The 17,012-nt window shown below is 49.5% G+C and overlaps 1 protein-coding gene across 3 annotated transcripts in view; it reads right to left on the minus strand.

Moving 5' to 3' along the window:
- Window positions 1–1,724, minus strand: part of SEMA4B (semaphorin 4B) — a 36,327-nt gene extending 34,603 nt beyond the window's left edge. The window contains exon 1 of one of the 3 annotated variants that reach the window (XM_070571267.1): window positions 1,606–1,724. The gene's annotated coding sequence lies outside the window, so the exon portion shown is untranslated. Of the gene's footprint in view, window positions 1–771; window positions 1,497–1,605 lie in introns of those variants that run through there. The other 2 variants (XM_070571260.1, XM_070571257.1) reach the window with 2 other exon arrangements.
- Between the last annotated feature and the right edge of the window lie 15,288 nt (window positions 1,725–17,012).

Raw genomic sequence — 17,012 nt, forward strand, 5'->3', positions numbered from 1 at the left:
CTGGGTCCAGTTTCTCCTATGAAAACGAGGGGGTGGGGCCAGGTGGATTTCTAAACCTCTTCTAGTTCTAAAGCATCTATGGAAAAACAAAAAATGTTTTTCAATTCTGAGCTTCCCTGTCCCTCCGGCATTCGACCCTTACTAGAATCTTGTGACTCATAAGTCAAATGACATACACCACAGGTGCGGAAATGTGAACAGAGGTTGACGACCTTCCTCAGGTGACCCTGGGCTCCTGAGTCCTTTGGCCAGACCGGAATGGCTCCAGAGAGGCCACTAGAGCAGCCTCATTTCCAGTCCCGAACGTCCTTTCCCTGCTAACCCTGGCATCCGCCCTGTCACTTAGAGAGAAGAAGCCATGACAAAGAGCCGAACTCAAAGGTCACAACCATGACCATTCTGAGGAGGGGCCCAGGCCTTTCCCAAATTCCAAATGATTTCCCTCCCGAGCAAGGATTCCCGCCTCTCGGTTCCAGGTTCGGGAGTAGGGGCTGCTGCAGAACACCGCCAAAAGGATTCGGAGCAGGGCCCCGGGTTGCCATGGGAACGTGGGCCCAGCCTCCTGCGCTGCCATGGCAACAGGCGCCCCCTTGGCGGGGGCCGGTGCCCATCAGAGCTCGCAGGTGGCGCCCTCTCGGGAGCCAGCCCGGCAGGAGGCGGGGGTGGGGTGGGGCGGGGTTGGGGTGGGGACGCGGGCTGCCCCCTTGGCCCCGCCCTGGTCCGCCTCTTCCCCCGGCCGCGTCTCCCGCCCGCCCTGCCCCCCGCGCCTACCTGAGAGTGTCACGGCCCACGCGCGACCACTGCCCACAGCAGGGCCACCTCTGCGGCACGGCCTGTCTTCCCGGAGCGTCCAGAGGCTCGTCCCGGCTGTCGGGCCTGCCCGACGCCCTCCCTGGGGACCCAGAGTGTCCCCGCGAACACCCTCGGTCCGGCGCTACGTCCCCGGAAATGCGGGGCTGCGGCCAAGCCCCGCCCCGCCCCGCCCCGCCCCGCCCGCGGTTAAGGGATTGTCCCGAGGCGCGATCGCGCCACTACCATCCGCCCCCGGCGTTGACGGCCGTCTAGACTCGCTGCTCTGCCCGCTCCCCGCGTCGGGACCTGCCCCCACGACGGCTCTACGGCCCCTGGAGGCTGCGGGGACTGTTAGGCTGTGCCCTGCCAGACCTCAGGAAGCTCGGCCTCGCCTGCCCTGGGCCCCGCGGGGGACAGTCTCTCTAACTGGAGTCCAGCCGGCCGGGGCTGGGGTCCTAGATCTACTGCCACCTAACTGGCTGTGTTACCTAGGACGAGCTCCTTAGCCTCTCTGAGCCTCGAGTTCTTCACCTGCAAAGTGGGCATCAGAACCTTAGGGACCTCACAGGGTCGTGGTGAGAAATGAATCATGCAGGCACACACCTGGCGCACGGTCAGCTCCCTAATGGAAGTATTGTTTACAGTAGGAGGCAAGTGAGAGCCGGCGCAGAGCCGCCCTTCAGAAGCCACCCACGTCTCCGTCTGCGCTCACCGCGCCCCTGAACCCGCAAGGGACCGCCCTGGGAGAGGAAGACGAATCCCGGGCATCTGCGGGCGGGCTGAGAGACATGGTTATAAATATCTAGCATTTACCCAGTGACCTTGGCTCGTCCCCTCCGGTCCTTGCGCCCCGGCTCTCCTATCTTCCAGGAAAGCAAAAGCTCTCAGGGCAGTTCCTGAAACAGCCAGTTCCGGGCGTGTCGGGCTGAGCTGGCCAGAGCTGGCGGGTCAAGGGGCTGGAGAAAGCAGAGGCCCAGCGTCAGCCGCTTCCCGGGCTGGGCTTAAGTGCATGCTGTTCTCCTACTGCAGAGCTGGAAGGGGCCTGCCGACTCCCCCGGATAGAGCTCCCCCATGAAACGAAAAAAGTGGCTATTCACTACAAAAGTGAATACATATTTACTAGAAAAAAGTTAGAAAACAACAACAAAAAAATGTAAAATAGCACCCATAATTTCACCTTACCCAGAGACCACCAGTGTCAATATTCTCTAAAACTTTTTTTTTGAGATGTAATTTACAGGTAGTAAAGTGCATAAATCTTAAGCCCATGGGTGTTAATACTTTGGTAAATATCCTCCTGTCTCTTCTATGCATAGTTACACCTTTATATCTTTTAGAAACAGGATTAGTTGGTACACACTCTTTTGTAACTTTTCCTTAGGACAGGAATAGATCACAGACTTTTTTCCATAACATTAAAAATTCTTTCATACCTTCATTTTTTAATGTGTTCTATCATATGAAAGTAGCATACATTTTTCACTAGGTCTCTACTATTGGACATTTAACTTGTTTCTAATTGTTCCTTATCATAAGTAATGTCCAGATGAGCACCTTTATCAATAAACTTCCTCAGTTATTTCTTTTTGTTCCTTGTATTCTTTTTTTCTTTTTTTTTTTTTGCAGAGGAAGATTCGCATGAGCTAACATCTGTGCCCATCTTCCTCTATTTTGTATGTGGGACACCGCCGCAGCATGTCCACGAGCCCACAAGAGATATAGGTCCGTCACTGGGAATGGAACCAGCTGCTGAACTTAACCACTAGGCCACGGGGCTGCCCCTCCTTGGATTCTTCCTTCCTCCTCATAGTCATCCAATTAGTAGTAAAACATGCTATGTTTATAGCTAAGGTAGTGCCCTTCACTTGTGCAAATGGCTTTAAAAATCCTCCAGTCATTTTATTGGCCCTGCCTTCCAAACAGCGCTGGCGGGGTGTGGGGGTGGGGGAAGTTGGGTGGTGGGCCAGGGGTCATGCTAAAATTCAGCACTTCCAAATTCCCAGGACACAGAGCACATTGTGTCCCGCTGAGCACAGAGCTCCCGGAATTTAGGCCTCCTCTGTTGGGCCTCACAGCTCCAGAGGGCTCGGGCAACCGTGACCTCTTCCCTCGACCAGCCCGGAGCCCTCAGGGAAAGAATGCTACCCACACCCTCCCCTCCCCTCCTTCTCTCTCCCCCTCATCCTCTCTTCTTTCCTGTCCCTCCTTCCTTTTCCGCCCCTTCTCCCTGCCCCCTTTTCCTGCCTCTCCCCCTTCTCCAACCTTCTATTGAAAAAGGGGAAAAGGCTTGTATTGAACAAAGGCCTTATCTTTAATGTCATTGATCCCCCATCCCCACCCCCTTTCCTGGCTGTGGGACCTCAGGTGCAGAGAGGCTGGAGTTAATCACTTTCTCGGTTCACAGCATGTTGCCACCATGGGTCTGCACAGAGTCCCCTGGTTAAGGGAGGATTTCCTGTGATCCTTTCACTCCTCCCACTCCCTCCCCCATCCCAGGGTGTTTAATATGCATGCTTTTGTTCCTATGTGTTCTTGCAAAATGTGCATTGTAGAATTGTATACACGTACTTTTTTTAAAGCTTTTTTTGGAAATAGTTATAGACACCCAGAAAGTTACAAAAATAGTACGTAGTGTCCCACTTTCACCCAGCTTCCCCTAATGGTGACGTTATATATCTGTAGTACAAGAGCGAAACCAAGCAATGGATATTGCTGTAATACTGTTAAACAGGCTACAGACCTTACCATTCAGTTTTTACATGTCTTTATTCATGTTTGTATATGTGTGCACAGTTCTATGCTATTTGATCCCACAGATTTGTGTAACCACCACCACAATCAAGATCCAGAACTGTGCCATCCACCCCAGGGGGTCTCCTTTGTGGCACCTTTTATAGCTACACTCCCTCCACTCAGATCCCTGTGCCCTGGCAACCACTAATCTCTTCCCCATCTCTATAGTTTTGTCATTTTGAGAATGTTACATAAATGGAACCTTTGGAGATTGACTTTTCTCACCAACCATAATGTCCTTGAGATATGTGTGGGTTGTCACGTGTATTTGTTGCTCAGTAGTATTCTGTGGGATGTCCCAGAGTTGAACTATTCACTCAGTGAAGGATATTTGGGTTGTTTCCAGTTTTGGGCTATGACAAATAGGGCCGATAGGAACATTCACACACAGGTTTTGGTATGAACGCTAAGTTTCCATTTCTTTGGGATATATGCCCCAGGAGTGCCATTGCCAGGTCTTAGCGCATGTTTAGTCTTATAAGAAATTGCCACACTGTTTTCCAGAGTGGCCGTTCCACTTTACATTCCCATCAGGAAGGCATAAAAGACCCAGTTTCTCCGCAGCCTCGCCAGCATTTGGTGTTTTCACTGTTTTATAGTTTAGCGGTTCTAATAGGTATTTAGTGATATCACATGGTTTTAATTTGCATTTCCTTGATGGCTAATGATGTTGAATGTCTGTTCACGTGTTTGTCTGCCATCCATATCTCCTCTTCGGTGAAATGTCTGTTCCTGTCTTTGGCTCATTTTCTACTTAGATTGTTTTGTATTTTTAATTTACATAAATGGCATTTTGTTATACGCCTCATTCTGTTTCTTAGTTTTTTCCTCCGCAGACCCATCCATGCTGCTCTGGGTACATCTAATCTGCTACTTCTAGCTGCTACAGGGTACTCCAAGCTGTGCATCCACATTTTATCCATCTGCTCCCCCAGGAATGGACACCCCAATTCCAGACAACTCTCCGAGCCCATAAATAACCCTGCAGTGAATGTCTTCTCGCCTCTCTCCCTTATGGGCCCTGTGAGAACGTCTCGGAGATTGTATGCAGGATACGCCTTCTCCGGGTCACAGGCTGCCCTGTCCACACACGCACCAGCCGTGGACCCCTGCACCCTGCCAACTCCTGGCATTATTTAGCTGTCTAATTTTTCCAATTTAAATGATATAAAACTAAAACATTTTTATTTTTTAATCAACATTACCAAGGTATTACTTACATACAATAACACATTTTACGTGCACATTTTGACAAATGTGTACACCTATCAACACAACCTAAATCAAGACATGAAACATCTCCATCACCCCAAAAAGTTCCCTGTGCCCTTTGCCCTCAGTCTCCCCTCTCTGCCCACCTCGACCTCTGATCTGATTTCTGTCACTGCTGCTGTCTCTATCACTATCAGTTACTTCTGCCTCTTCTAGAAATCTGTATAAATGGAGCCATACAGTGTATTCTCTTTAGTGTCTGGCTGCCTTCACTAAGCATAATGTTTTGAAGAGTTGTATCAATAGTTCATTCTTTTTATCATTAAATAGAATTTATTGTATGAATATCAATTTGTTTTACCTACTGATGGACGTTTGGGTTGTTTCCAGTTTGGGAAGTTGGGGGCTACGAGGACTAAAGCTGCCGACGACTGTTGTTTTAATTTATATTTCTCTGATTTCTAGTACATCTTAACATTGCCTCTTCTATTTATTAGCTTTACAATTTCTCCTCTGGCAACAGTTGTTAGCCCAGGTGCCAATCTTAAAAAATAAATAAATAAATAAAATAAAATAAAATAAAATTTCTCCTCTGTAAATCACCTATTTATATCTTTAACCATTTTTCCCCCATTTGAGTCCCATCTTTTTCTCATTGATTTGCAGAAGTTTCTAGTATACTCTGAATCTAGATATAGTCCTTCATCAGCTTTAGATGTCACAAATATATTCTCCCAATCTTGTCATCTGTTAACCTTGTCAATGTATGCTCCTTGGGCAGAAATCTTTAATTCTGATTAGTCAAACTGATCGATTTTTTTGCCTTATGGTTCAGTGCTTTTGAAATTTTAAGAAGTCAGCTCCTGCCCCAGGGTCACAAAGATATTCTTCAAATTTTACCTTATTAACTTCATAGTTTTATGGACACATTTAGATTTTTAATCCATGTGGAGTCCATTTTTTCATGTAATAATAAGTTTGGGATTCAGTTTTATTTTTTTCCCAGTACCATATTCCTGTGGGTCTCAAACTTCAGCATCTATCAGAATCACCAGCAAGCTTGTTAAAGCTCAGATTGCTGGGGCCGACCCCATGGGCGAGTGGTTAAGTTTGCTCGCTGCGCTGTGGCGGCCCAGGTTTTCACTGGTTTGGATCCTGGGCACGGACACGGCACGGCTCATCAGGCCATGCTGAGGCAGAGTCCCACACGCCACAACTGGAAGGACCCACAACTAAAATATACAACTATATACTGGGGGGATTTGGGGAGAAAAAGCAGAAAGAAAGAAAAAAAAAGATTGGCAACAGTTGTTAGCTCAGGTGCCAATCTGTAAAAAAAAAAAAACAGAGGCCGCCCCGTGGCGCAGTGGTTAAGTTCGCACGTTCCACTTTGGCAGCCCGGGTTTCGCCGGTTCCGATCCCGGGTGCGGACATGGCATCACTTAGCAAACCATGCTGTGGTAGGCGTCCCACATATAAAGTAGACGAAGATGGGCACAGATGTTAGCTCAGGGCCAGTCTTCCTCAGCAAAAAGGAGGGGGATTGGCAGCAGATGTTAGCTCGGGGCTGATCTTCCTCAGAAAAAGCAAAACTATGGAATAAAATTTCATCACACTTTGAAAAAAAAAGCTCAGATTGCTGGGTCCCACACAGCTGATTCAGTAGGTCTGGGGTGGGACCTGAAAATCTGCATGTCCAATAAGTTCCCAGGTGGTGAGGTGGTGCCACTGATGCAGGCGGAGAGAGCGCACTTCAAGAACAGCTGCCATAAACTAAAAACCTTTAACCTCATTGATTTTATTTCTCTACGTCATTGGCATCCTCCGCAATACCCTACACCTCCTGGCTATGCTCCATCCGGCCCCCTCCCCTACCTTCCCCAGGTCTCCCTGGACCTGGGGCTCCATCTACACATTCTATGATTCCACCCCCATAGCCCTCCTGAACCACACTCTTCTATGCTCTGGGAAAAGCCCTGAGGTTGTCCACCCACCTCCTGGCCGCTCCCCTGTAATCACCGGAGACTTTGGCACGTGGCTCCCAATCCTTTCCACCTAAAGCCCTGTCTTGTCTTGGGTGACTTCAGCGTCCACGTGGAAGACACATCCTGTGTCTGGTTTCTCAGGTCTCCAATGCCATCCCACACTCCACCTCAACCACCACTCCCATTTTACCACCAATAAAGGCTCCATCACCAAGATCCCAAATTCAAGCCTCTCTCTGTCTCTGGCCACAATCTCTTTTCCTTCCAACTTTCTGGTTTCACACGCTCCCTCTGACCCTCCTTGAACCTCCCCAGCATCTCCACCTTCTCCCCATCCGTTAGCTTTTCCCTGTCTTCATGCCCTCCTAACCTCCCTTGGAATCCATGGTTCCCCGTTCCAATACCCTTATGGCCCCAATTCCCTGAAAACTCTTGCCACTCTATTTTCTCTGTCAAAAGCTCTGGATGAGCTCTGTGATCCACCTTCTCCGACCTCTTCCTGAGTGGTGACTGGGGAGCGTCACTCAGGATGGAAGGTTCCACTGCAAATCCAGGTCACCAGTCTCAGATGGACCCTTCACGTCACCTGCCTGTCTACTCATTTCTCTGGTCGCTTCTCTATACCACTGTCTGCAACAACTCCCCTAAACCTTCTCCCTTCTCCCCAAGCTGCCAACACCCTCCCTTCATTTCACATACAACCATACAACGTAGAAGCCATCAGATGGGGTCTCCCTTATCTTTTTTTTTTTTTTGAGGAAGATTAACCTGAGCTAACTACTGCCAGTCCTCCTCTTTTTTGCTGAGGAAGCCTGGCCCTGAGCTAACATCCGTGCCCGTCTTCCTCTACTTTCTATGTGGGATGCCTGACACAGCACGTCTTGCAAAGCAGCGCCATGTGTGCTCCCGGGATGCGAACTGGCAAACCCCAGGCCACCGAGAAGCTGAACGTGCGCACTTAACCGCAGCTCCACCTGGCCGGCCTGGCTCGGGGCGGGGGTGGGGGGTGGAGGGTGGGAGGTCTCCCTTATCTTTTTCCTATTTGCATTGAGAGAGACCCAGCTACTTCCATGAAAAGGGTGGTAGTCTTGAGATAGAGAGCATGCCAAAACCAGGCTACAAAAAATGCAGTTATTTGAAATGTTTAGACACAACAAATTAATACTTTTTAACACATGCACACAAATACAATAGCTGTTGGTACAAATACATCCAGTAATAGCATCCAAAGTCTCCATCTGAACCCCTTCCCCAATGTGAAAGCCAGCTCCCAAGGCCCTCCTGGCCCCCCCACCCCCAGACCCCACCCACTTCTGATCCTTCCCCCTTTCCTCCTAGCCTTTTCTCCACCAAGTTGTGGTTCTCTGCTCGGGCTGCACGTTGGAATGACTTTGCGGGGCTGGCTGCACCTGCAGATCATTTAAATCCTAGTCCTGGGGGGAGGCCCAGCTATCAGTATGTTTTTAGCTCCCTAGGTGCTTCCAGCTTGCAGCAGGGGCTGAAAATCCTGCCGTGTATGAACTGCGCCTGCTCCCGTCTACCCCTCCACTGTACTTCGTCTCCCACGCCCTCCCTCTCCGCTGGTTTATTCCTAAAAGCTTTTAAACATGCTCAAGTGTCTCCCACTTAAAAAAAAAAAAATTAGCATACTCACACAAATCTCCCTGACTTCCACATCCTGCTGCCAGCTCCCACCCAGGGCTCTTGGCTGGCAGACCCTCCCCCGGTTTCAAGCTGTACCTAGGCTGGAAATGCCTAGTTCAACCCTTAGCACTGCTTCTCAAACTTCATGTGCATACAGATCACAGAGGGGATCTCGTTAAAATGCGGATTCAGATCCTGCAGGTCTGGAGTGGGGACGACGATTCTGCATCTCAATAAGCTTCCATATGAGGCAGATGTTGTGCTCAATCTTCAAGCAGCAAAGCTTTAGACCCCTGCTCAGATGTCTCTGGAAACCTCCCTGCCCTTCGTAAATCACCCTCCACCCCAACAGGCCCTCTCTGCACCACTGTTCTCTCCTCCCCAGCTCTTGTCCCGATTGTATTTGACATTTGTGCATGTGATTATTGGATCACAATCTACGCTCCCATGAAATGAGTGTTCTGGAAGACGTAGGACATACCCATCTGGGTTTGCTTGCCATTGTGTTGCCAGCACCTCACAGGGCCTGGCACATAGTAGGTGCCCTCTAAATGTTTGCAGGATGAACGAGGAATAGATTGCTCAGTCAGTCAAAGGAGCAGATCCTTCAGGAGGGCCTCTGCTCAGGGCTGGCCCAGCTGTCCCTTTGTCTCTGTTCAGCCCCTCTCCTCCCGCTGGGCCCTCTGTCCTGTTGCCCAGGCATCCTGCCCCTGAGACCAGGAGCTAAGAAAATGACGCAGGAGAACATATCTATCAGTCTCTTCTCTGCCCCCCGGGTGTGATCCACCTCCCCAGACACCAGGCAGGAAAACAGGTGCAACAAATTTTTCTAGTCCCTTAGAAACTGATCTCTTTTTTTGTTGTGGTGGTTAAGGGCTGTGTGGGAAGGGTTAAAGCATTTACAGAAAGCAAGGGACCTCCCTCCCACCCTCCCTGACGACTCTTGAGATGCTCTGCAAAAGGTCAAATGTTTCCAGAATCTCAACAGACAGGCTGTGTCTGTTTAAAGGGAAAGACAACGAGTTCTGGGCCCCCAGCCAGCCCTCGTGGGCAGTTCTTGCCTGGTTCTGTGGGCACCCAGCCAGATGCTGGGGCAAAGAGCACCCACCACCCTCTTGATGGCTGTGGGCAGGCCGGAGTTCTCTGAACCCCAGCCCAGACTCCCACGGGCCTGGGGAAGGCTGGCTCCCACAAACAGGCACACACACCAACGGCTTGGGCCTGCGATGCACCAGGAACGATGAGGGCAAGGGGGCAACTTCCTATGGACATTGAATATTTTCAGCTGGAAGGGACAGTATTCTGACACTGTCATTTTAGAGATGAGGCTCAGAGCGGGGTGGCTGTGACGTAGCATAGAAAATCCAGGACCCAGAATCAGGAAACTTGGGTTCAAAATCCAGCTCTGGCGCCATGAGCTATGGGATCTTAGGCACCATGTGGGTCCTTCCTGTGCATCAGTATCCATGTGTAAAAAGTGGGTACAAATACCTCCCACCCCAGGCAGCTTGCCCAAGGTCACGCACAGCACAAACCACGGTTTCCTGACTCCCAGCTACGCCCCAGTCCCCTGTAGAGATGAGCAGATTACCTGGAGCACCAGCAGACAATAAAAAGTAGCTGAAGACACATTTAAATAACGTTAGTCTTTTATTACTTAATTGTGTGCTTTGTAGAAAAATTAGAAAATTCTGATAAGCATGAAGAAAAAAATTGATATTCCCATCCTCTGGAGTTAATAACTGCTAATATTCTGGCATTTTTCCTTTCATATTTTCAAAATATATATAAAGTATATATTTATATACTTTTTTCGACAATGAGATTATAGGAGGTATGTATGTATATATGTATATACTTTATATACATATTGCTCTTTTCTTTTCTATATAACATTTCAATGGACAATTTACATCCTTTCATGTCTAGATACAGTTAAATAAAGCATTCTATAGTTTGGTTAATCTCCTATGGTTAGGCATTTAGGTTGTTTTCAATTTTTCGTTATAAGCAATAAAAATTCATCTTTATTCACTTGTTCTCTTATTTTCTTGGGGTAAATTCCTCTCTGTGGACTGTCGGATCAAAGGGTCTGGTGTTTTGTTTTTTAGGAAGATTAGCCCTGAGCTAATTGCTGCCAATCCTCCTCTTTTTGCTGAGGAAGACTGGCCCTGAGCTAGCATCCGTGCCCATCTTCCTCTACTTTATATGTAGATAGCTTGCCATGTGGTGCCATGTCCGCACCCAGGATCTGAATCAGTGAAACCCTGGGCCGCCGAACCGGAGCGCATCAACTTAGCCACTCGACCACAGGGCCAGCGCCCGGATTATTGTATCTCTTAAAACAATGTACTTATATGTGAAGACAGTTCCTCCTTTAACTGAAAGCTGCTCTTTTCAATGGGACACTCAGCTTTGGGAAGAAGTGTGGTGTGTGAAGGGTGTGAAGAAGCAGATCCCAACTGGGCAGCCTGGGTGCCAGAGACGCAGGGCGGCTGCTTCGTGCCTGACCCACCGCTCCACCTCACCAGCTACTCTTACTGCCTGCGCATAAAGACGCCCCTTCTCCCGGCCCACAGCACGACCAAGGCCATGGGATACAGGGAACCTGGTCCCGAAATTGCCCTCGAAAACCCTGCTAGATGCAAGGGGACTTTGTTCCTCTTTTCTCGTATTTCCTTGCACACCCCACCTCGAGCCCTCTAGACAAGCACCCTCAAGCACTCTGTTTCCTACATAGATGCTACTGCTGTTTACTAAGTGTTTCATTTACATGATCACATTTCATTGCTACATCTGCCCAGGAAGCAGGTACAGATGAGAAAACTGAGTGGCAGATTGAGCCACTTGTCGAAGGGGACACAGCAGGTAAACGAACTATTTGGAAATCAAAACCAGGTCTGACTACAAAACCTGTGCTATATTTTTAAATTACTGTGAAACGACTGCGTATATCAATGTAAACAAAAAGGCCTGGGAGGATGTGGTTGCTTTGGGTTGGGTGTAGACATGACCAGGGCTTGCACATTTCCAGCTCTCCTCTCTTTCTGGTACGTGGGAAGATTAAGCTTCCACGCTCTCTGAAGTTAGGTGTAGCTGTGTGACTTGCTTTGGGCAGTGAAATGTGAGGGAAAGTGGCATGTGTCCCTTCTGGGGGAGGCATTCGAGAGCCAGAGTGGCGTTCTCCTGCTGTCTTCCCTTGCCGCGGGGAACTCTGAAGCCTCGTGTTGGGATGATGGCCTCAGACGATGACAGTGGCTCTGATGACTGAAGTGCTGACTATTCTGACTACAGTGAGCCGAGCCTCTGGGAGCCACGTTGGGAAAGCAGCATGGGTGAGAAGTAACTGTTGTTGTAAGCCACTGAAACTCTTTATTGTTTTAAGCCACTGAGATGTTTAGAGGTGGTTGTTACCACGGCATGACCTGGTCTGTGATGCAATGGGAGAGCGTTGACGGGAGTGCACAATGTCCCCCATTGTGATGGGGAAGTTTCACATCTTAGCCTGAATTTTTCTGTAGTTCTTATCCTTTTACAATGAGACGATATCCATTTATAATTTAAAAACTGAGTCATGGGGCCGACCCCGTGGTTAAGCACACTCTGCTTTGGCAGCCCAGGGTTTCGCCGGTTTGGATCCTGGGTGTGGACGTGGCACCACTCATCAAGCCATGTTGAGGTGGTGTCCCACATGCCACAACCAGAAGGACCCACAACTAAAAATATGCAATTATGTACCAGGGGGCTGTGGGGAGAAAAAGGAAAATATAAAATCTTAAAAAATGAGTCATAATACACATTCCCACAAATGGGAGCAGAATATACACACTGCTGTGCAACTTCCCTCTTACTCTTAAAACAGAGAATTCATTTCTTACGTCACCTTATGTAGATCTACTTTGTTCTTTTTTTTTTTTTTTTTTTTTTTGAGGAAGATCAGCCCTGAACTAACATCTGCCGCCAATCCCCCTCTTTTGGCTGAGGAAGACTGGCCCTGAGCTAACATCCATGCCCATCTTCCTCTACTTTATATGTGGGATGCCTACCACAGCATGGCTTGCCAAGTGGTGCCATGTCTGCACCCAGGATCTGGGCCAGCGAACCCCGGGCCACCAAAGCAGAACATGCCCACTTTGCTGTGCCACTGGCCAGCCCCCTAGTTCGTTGTTTTTAACAGCAGCTAGTTGTCTATTCTCTGGATACACCCTAATGTACTATAACTGACCACTGCCGTCAGACATGTAGGTTGTTTCTGGTTATTCACAAAATGCACGCTCTAAGCCACGGCTAGGCTGTTGCAACATTTTCAGGAAAGGAAGTACCGATATTTGTTTTCCCACTTTTGATTCGCATCTGGCAATTTACAGCCTGAGCTCAGCACGCAGGAGGGCCGTGTGTACCTCCTGCGGACAGATGAATAAGCTAAGCAAGCTCAGCCCTTCCCAGGATATGGGGATGAGGAGGCCGGGCTGGGAGAGCGGGGTGGCGGAGCACGTACACATGCACCTCGGGCTGCGCCAGCCTGACTCACAGGTTCGGGCAGATAAGGTAACGGCCTGAAAACTCCAGAGCCCCTGACTGAGTTCTGACTCACTGACACTCACCCATACACAAGTCGTCTCACCTCTCATTTTTCTTCCAGTTGCCACTACACGATTTTGGGGAAGGGCTAGTGACATTAATCATTAGGATCCTGAGAAAGTTGACAGCTGTTCAAATAGAGTGCCAAGAGGATTATAATTGTTGGCCTCCTTTATAGGAAGCTATTGGCTTAGTCCTTATCACATTAACACTCTGAATGCCCCCCAAGCAGAGGCCGTCAGTGGCCAACGCAGACCCTACCTGAGTTACGTTCCCAAAGCCGTTTGACTGAAAACATCTGTCACACACGTGTCAAGCCCTCTTCCCATTCCCTTGTTTCTATTCAATGGCTTTTTTCAATTCCTTTTCAAGATGAAAATGGCTTTAATTATTTTTTTTCTGATTATAAAAGAAATGCTTGATCATTGTAAAAAAAAAAAATTCAGACAATACCAAAAATCATAAAGAAGAGAATGAAAACTACCCGAAGGCCATCCCCAGAGGTGCCATGCTGTTGGCGTTTTGAAGCACCTCCTTCTAGCCTGTCTCTGTGTGTGCCTGCACACTCACACGGGCACGGATCCATAAAGCTCCCGGTGGGTAGAGATCTCCGTTCCCCTTTGCAGGAGTCGCCATGTATCCCGTCACAGGGGTGCAGCCGGCAGCCTCTCACAGCCTCCCCCTCCTGCTGCAGGATCTAGCAGGAGGCCAGGCAAGACTTAATAAGCCCTTCATGAGCTTCATACAGGCATCTAAAGATGGTGTTATGATTTTAACAATTTAGGCCACGAAGAACTCCACCTTCCGTGCGGCTGGAAGTGAATTCACACACAGATGAGCATGGTGGGCAGGCGACAGCTGACTGCCAGAACTGCCTGTGCCTCCTTCCTGGTGGGCAAGTCCCTTCGCCCCTCTGAACCTCTTCTGCAGTTGAACATCTGTGAAACTGGGTGTTATTATGACTATGCAGAGTACTAAGTACTAAGTACTGTGTAGAGGCGCTACTGTAATTCCATGGCAGAAGAACAGGGAAGCAACTGGGATTTCTCAGCCACGGGAGAGGGCAAGAATTTTAGAGTTTCCCTGGATGAGACGTAAAGGAAGCAAATATATCATAGAGCCCTAGAAAAATTTAGAGCAGAAAAGAACCTGAGCGATCAGAGTAATATTTCCTCATGCGGTAATTTTGAACGTCTGCATGTCTATAACATGACCTAATGGAAAAAAGCATTTGAAATGTGCATTTGCTCTTTTAAGGCAATCCCGTGTCTGGCTTTGAGTCCTGGAAAGAGCTTCCTGAGACTCAAGTTCTAGTGCTGGTTCTGCACCTGTGAGGCGTACGGCCTTGGGCAAGCTCCTTAAGCCTGTGGGCGCCTCAGTTTTCTCATCTCTAAAACGGGGCTTCTGATCTGGGCCTAGCATCCTACAGGTGGGTGTGACATGAGGCACAAAGGAGGCAGAGAGTGTGAAAGTGTTTTGGAAATCTGAAGTGTTTTCCCATCCACAGGGCGGCCTCGTCACAGCTCCAGTCCTGCCCAGAGCAGAGAGGCATGATGGGAGCAGACATGGGGACCCTAGTTCAAAGGTGGGTCTCACACAGGAGAGAGCACCAGGGACTGCTCCGAGCTGCGGAGACGGTGGAAGGAACGACAGACAAGGCCCTTTCCTCCCAGAGCTTAGATTCAGTGAGAGGCAGACAATAAAAAGGGGTGCAAATAAAAACAAGAAAACTTCCGAGAGCTGAGTGCTCTGAGTGAAAGGAGACAGGATGAGGCTGGTGGAGAGGGACAAGGCAGGGGCTGGTGTAGAGGGTGACCACAGAAGGCTTCTCTGAGGGGTGACCCCTGAGAACTAAGACCCGAGCGGCAAGGACAGCCTTACGGAGACCTGGAGCACAAAGTGTTCCAGCGCACGGGGACAGCAAATGCAAAAGCCCGAGGCAGGAACACGCTCCTGTTCCAGGAACTTCAAGAAGCTGGTGGCTTGGAACCCCCGCAGGGGAGGGCGGGCAGGGAGGCGGCCAGGGTTACAGCGGGTTTTAAGGAGAGAGACAGGTTCTAGTTTGTGTTGTACTAAGACCACCCTCCATTGGGTTTGAAGTTCCATCTCCTACAGGCTGGGTTGGGAGCCCCAGGGAATTTTTAGGGCTTGCCAGAGCTTTATTCAGGAACCAGCCCAACCACCTGAACATGTGTACTAGCAAAACTGAGGTGCAGAGAGAAAGGCGGCTTGCCTAGGGTCACCCGGCTGCTCCATTCCCAGGCTGGCACTCAATCCCTGGTCTCTGATCCTGGCCCCTGAGCCCTAGCCTCTACCCCAAGGCCACCCCACCACAAGAGGATGGAAGGGGGTTCCTTGAGGCCCCAGAGCTGGAAGGAGGGCCCAGTGCCCCAAGGCTTCCTGCTTCAGCCAGTGAGACCCCAGGGCTAGGCTCCAGAGAGGAAGTGCACTGCCCAGCGGGGCCTTGTCCTGCATCACGGGGCACTCAGCCCTCAGCCGGTAGGGGCAGAGAGGAGGGGGGAGCTCCAGGGGCCCAGCCAGCCAAGAGCAACCTGATCGAGCAGGAAACGGGCCTACAGCCAGATAAAGCATCAACCAACCACCTGGAGCCTTTGTTTCCTTTATTCCCATTGGGAACTTTCCCAGGCACCTGCAGTGGGGCCTCAGGAGCACCTGGGCCAGGTAGGGGCTCCCACGGGATCTGGTTCTCCTGCCACAGGGAGTGGCCCGACCCATGACCCTGAGGGAGGTCTTGTGGTATAATAACAACAACAACAACAATAACGACAGGGGCCACTTATGGAGCTCTTACCACGTGCCAGGTGTCCTTTCATTTAACCCTCACAACAGACCCAGGAGGTGGGTACTATCATCATCCCCATTTTACAGGTTGGGAAATGGAGGCACACAGAGGTAAGGTGAGCCGTGCAGGTCACCCAGTATAAGGAAGTGAAAACAGTCTGTGTTTGGAATCAGCAAATCCCAACCCTCCTTGCCTCTATGACCTTGGGCAAGGCATTTCAATTTTACCAAGACTGGCATCTGATTCTGACCTCAGAGGACCACCGTGCGGATTAAATGACCAGAGCCGTGAAAAGCCTCTGGTGCATGGCTCCCAATCCGGGCGCGACTTGCTGTCCTGCTTCCCGCTTCCCACAGCTCTGTGGCCTTGGGCACGTGCTGAGCCTCAGTCTCCTCATCAAAGAAATAGGCACAAGGAATATTACCTAATAAAGCTGTTGAAAGCCTGAAGCTCTTCTGAAATGAAAGCCTCATCTTTTGAAAAGGGCATGTCTCCGCAGACCATCCAAGGAAGATGCCATTTTACAAAATTGCCCTCTTTCCTTTCTACCAAAATAGACAAAGAAACACAAATAGAAAAACCAGTCTCAGAGCCATTCCCCATTTGAGACAAAAAGCCAGTATTACTCATACTGCTGGGCTCAGAAGATTTTTCTCAGAAGGAAAGCCAGAAGTGACAGGTCAAGTCATAACATGGCGGCCAGGATTGTCTCTAGTTCCACACCCTGAGACAAGACCAACGACCCCACCCACAGCAGCGGCGACAGGACGGACAGTTGGAGACTGATGCAAAGTGTAGGGAAGATCCACCAGGGATTTCAGCCAAAAAAAGCTCTGTTTCCTCTAAATCAGCCGATATTTATCAAGCTCTTGTTGTCAGCCAAGGCACCATGGGCATGTATAGTCCTTGTCCCCAATAACATAAACGCTACATCTGTCGTAGATACACATCAGGGGGGTGGCCCCAGCTCTTCCCATTGGCCTTGACTGTTTCTCTCATCCATCTTTTGGCGATCAACCGCTCCTTCTCTAGTCCAGTTCTGCCATTCAATTAGGGGCTGCCAGTCATCCTACATCACAGCCCCTGGCCACAGCCATTGATCCAAGGAAAGAGCGTGTGATCCGAAAAAACCAAGCCTATCAGAGCTTTTACCAAGAGTTTAAGATTGGAGCTGGAGAGGAAAGTCCTATCCCTCTTGGATT

The sequence above is a fragment of the Equus przewalskii genome, chromosome 1 (genome assembly GCF_037783145.1).
Source record: "Equus przewalskii isolate Varuska chromosome 1, EquPr2, whole genome shotgun sequence".
Lineage (NCBI taxonomy): Eukaryota > Metazoa > Chordata > Mammalia > Perissodactyla > Equidae > Equus > Equus przewalskii.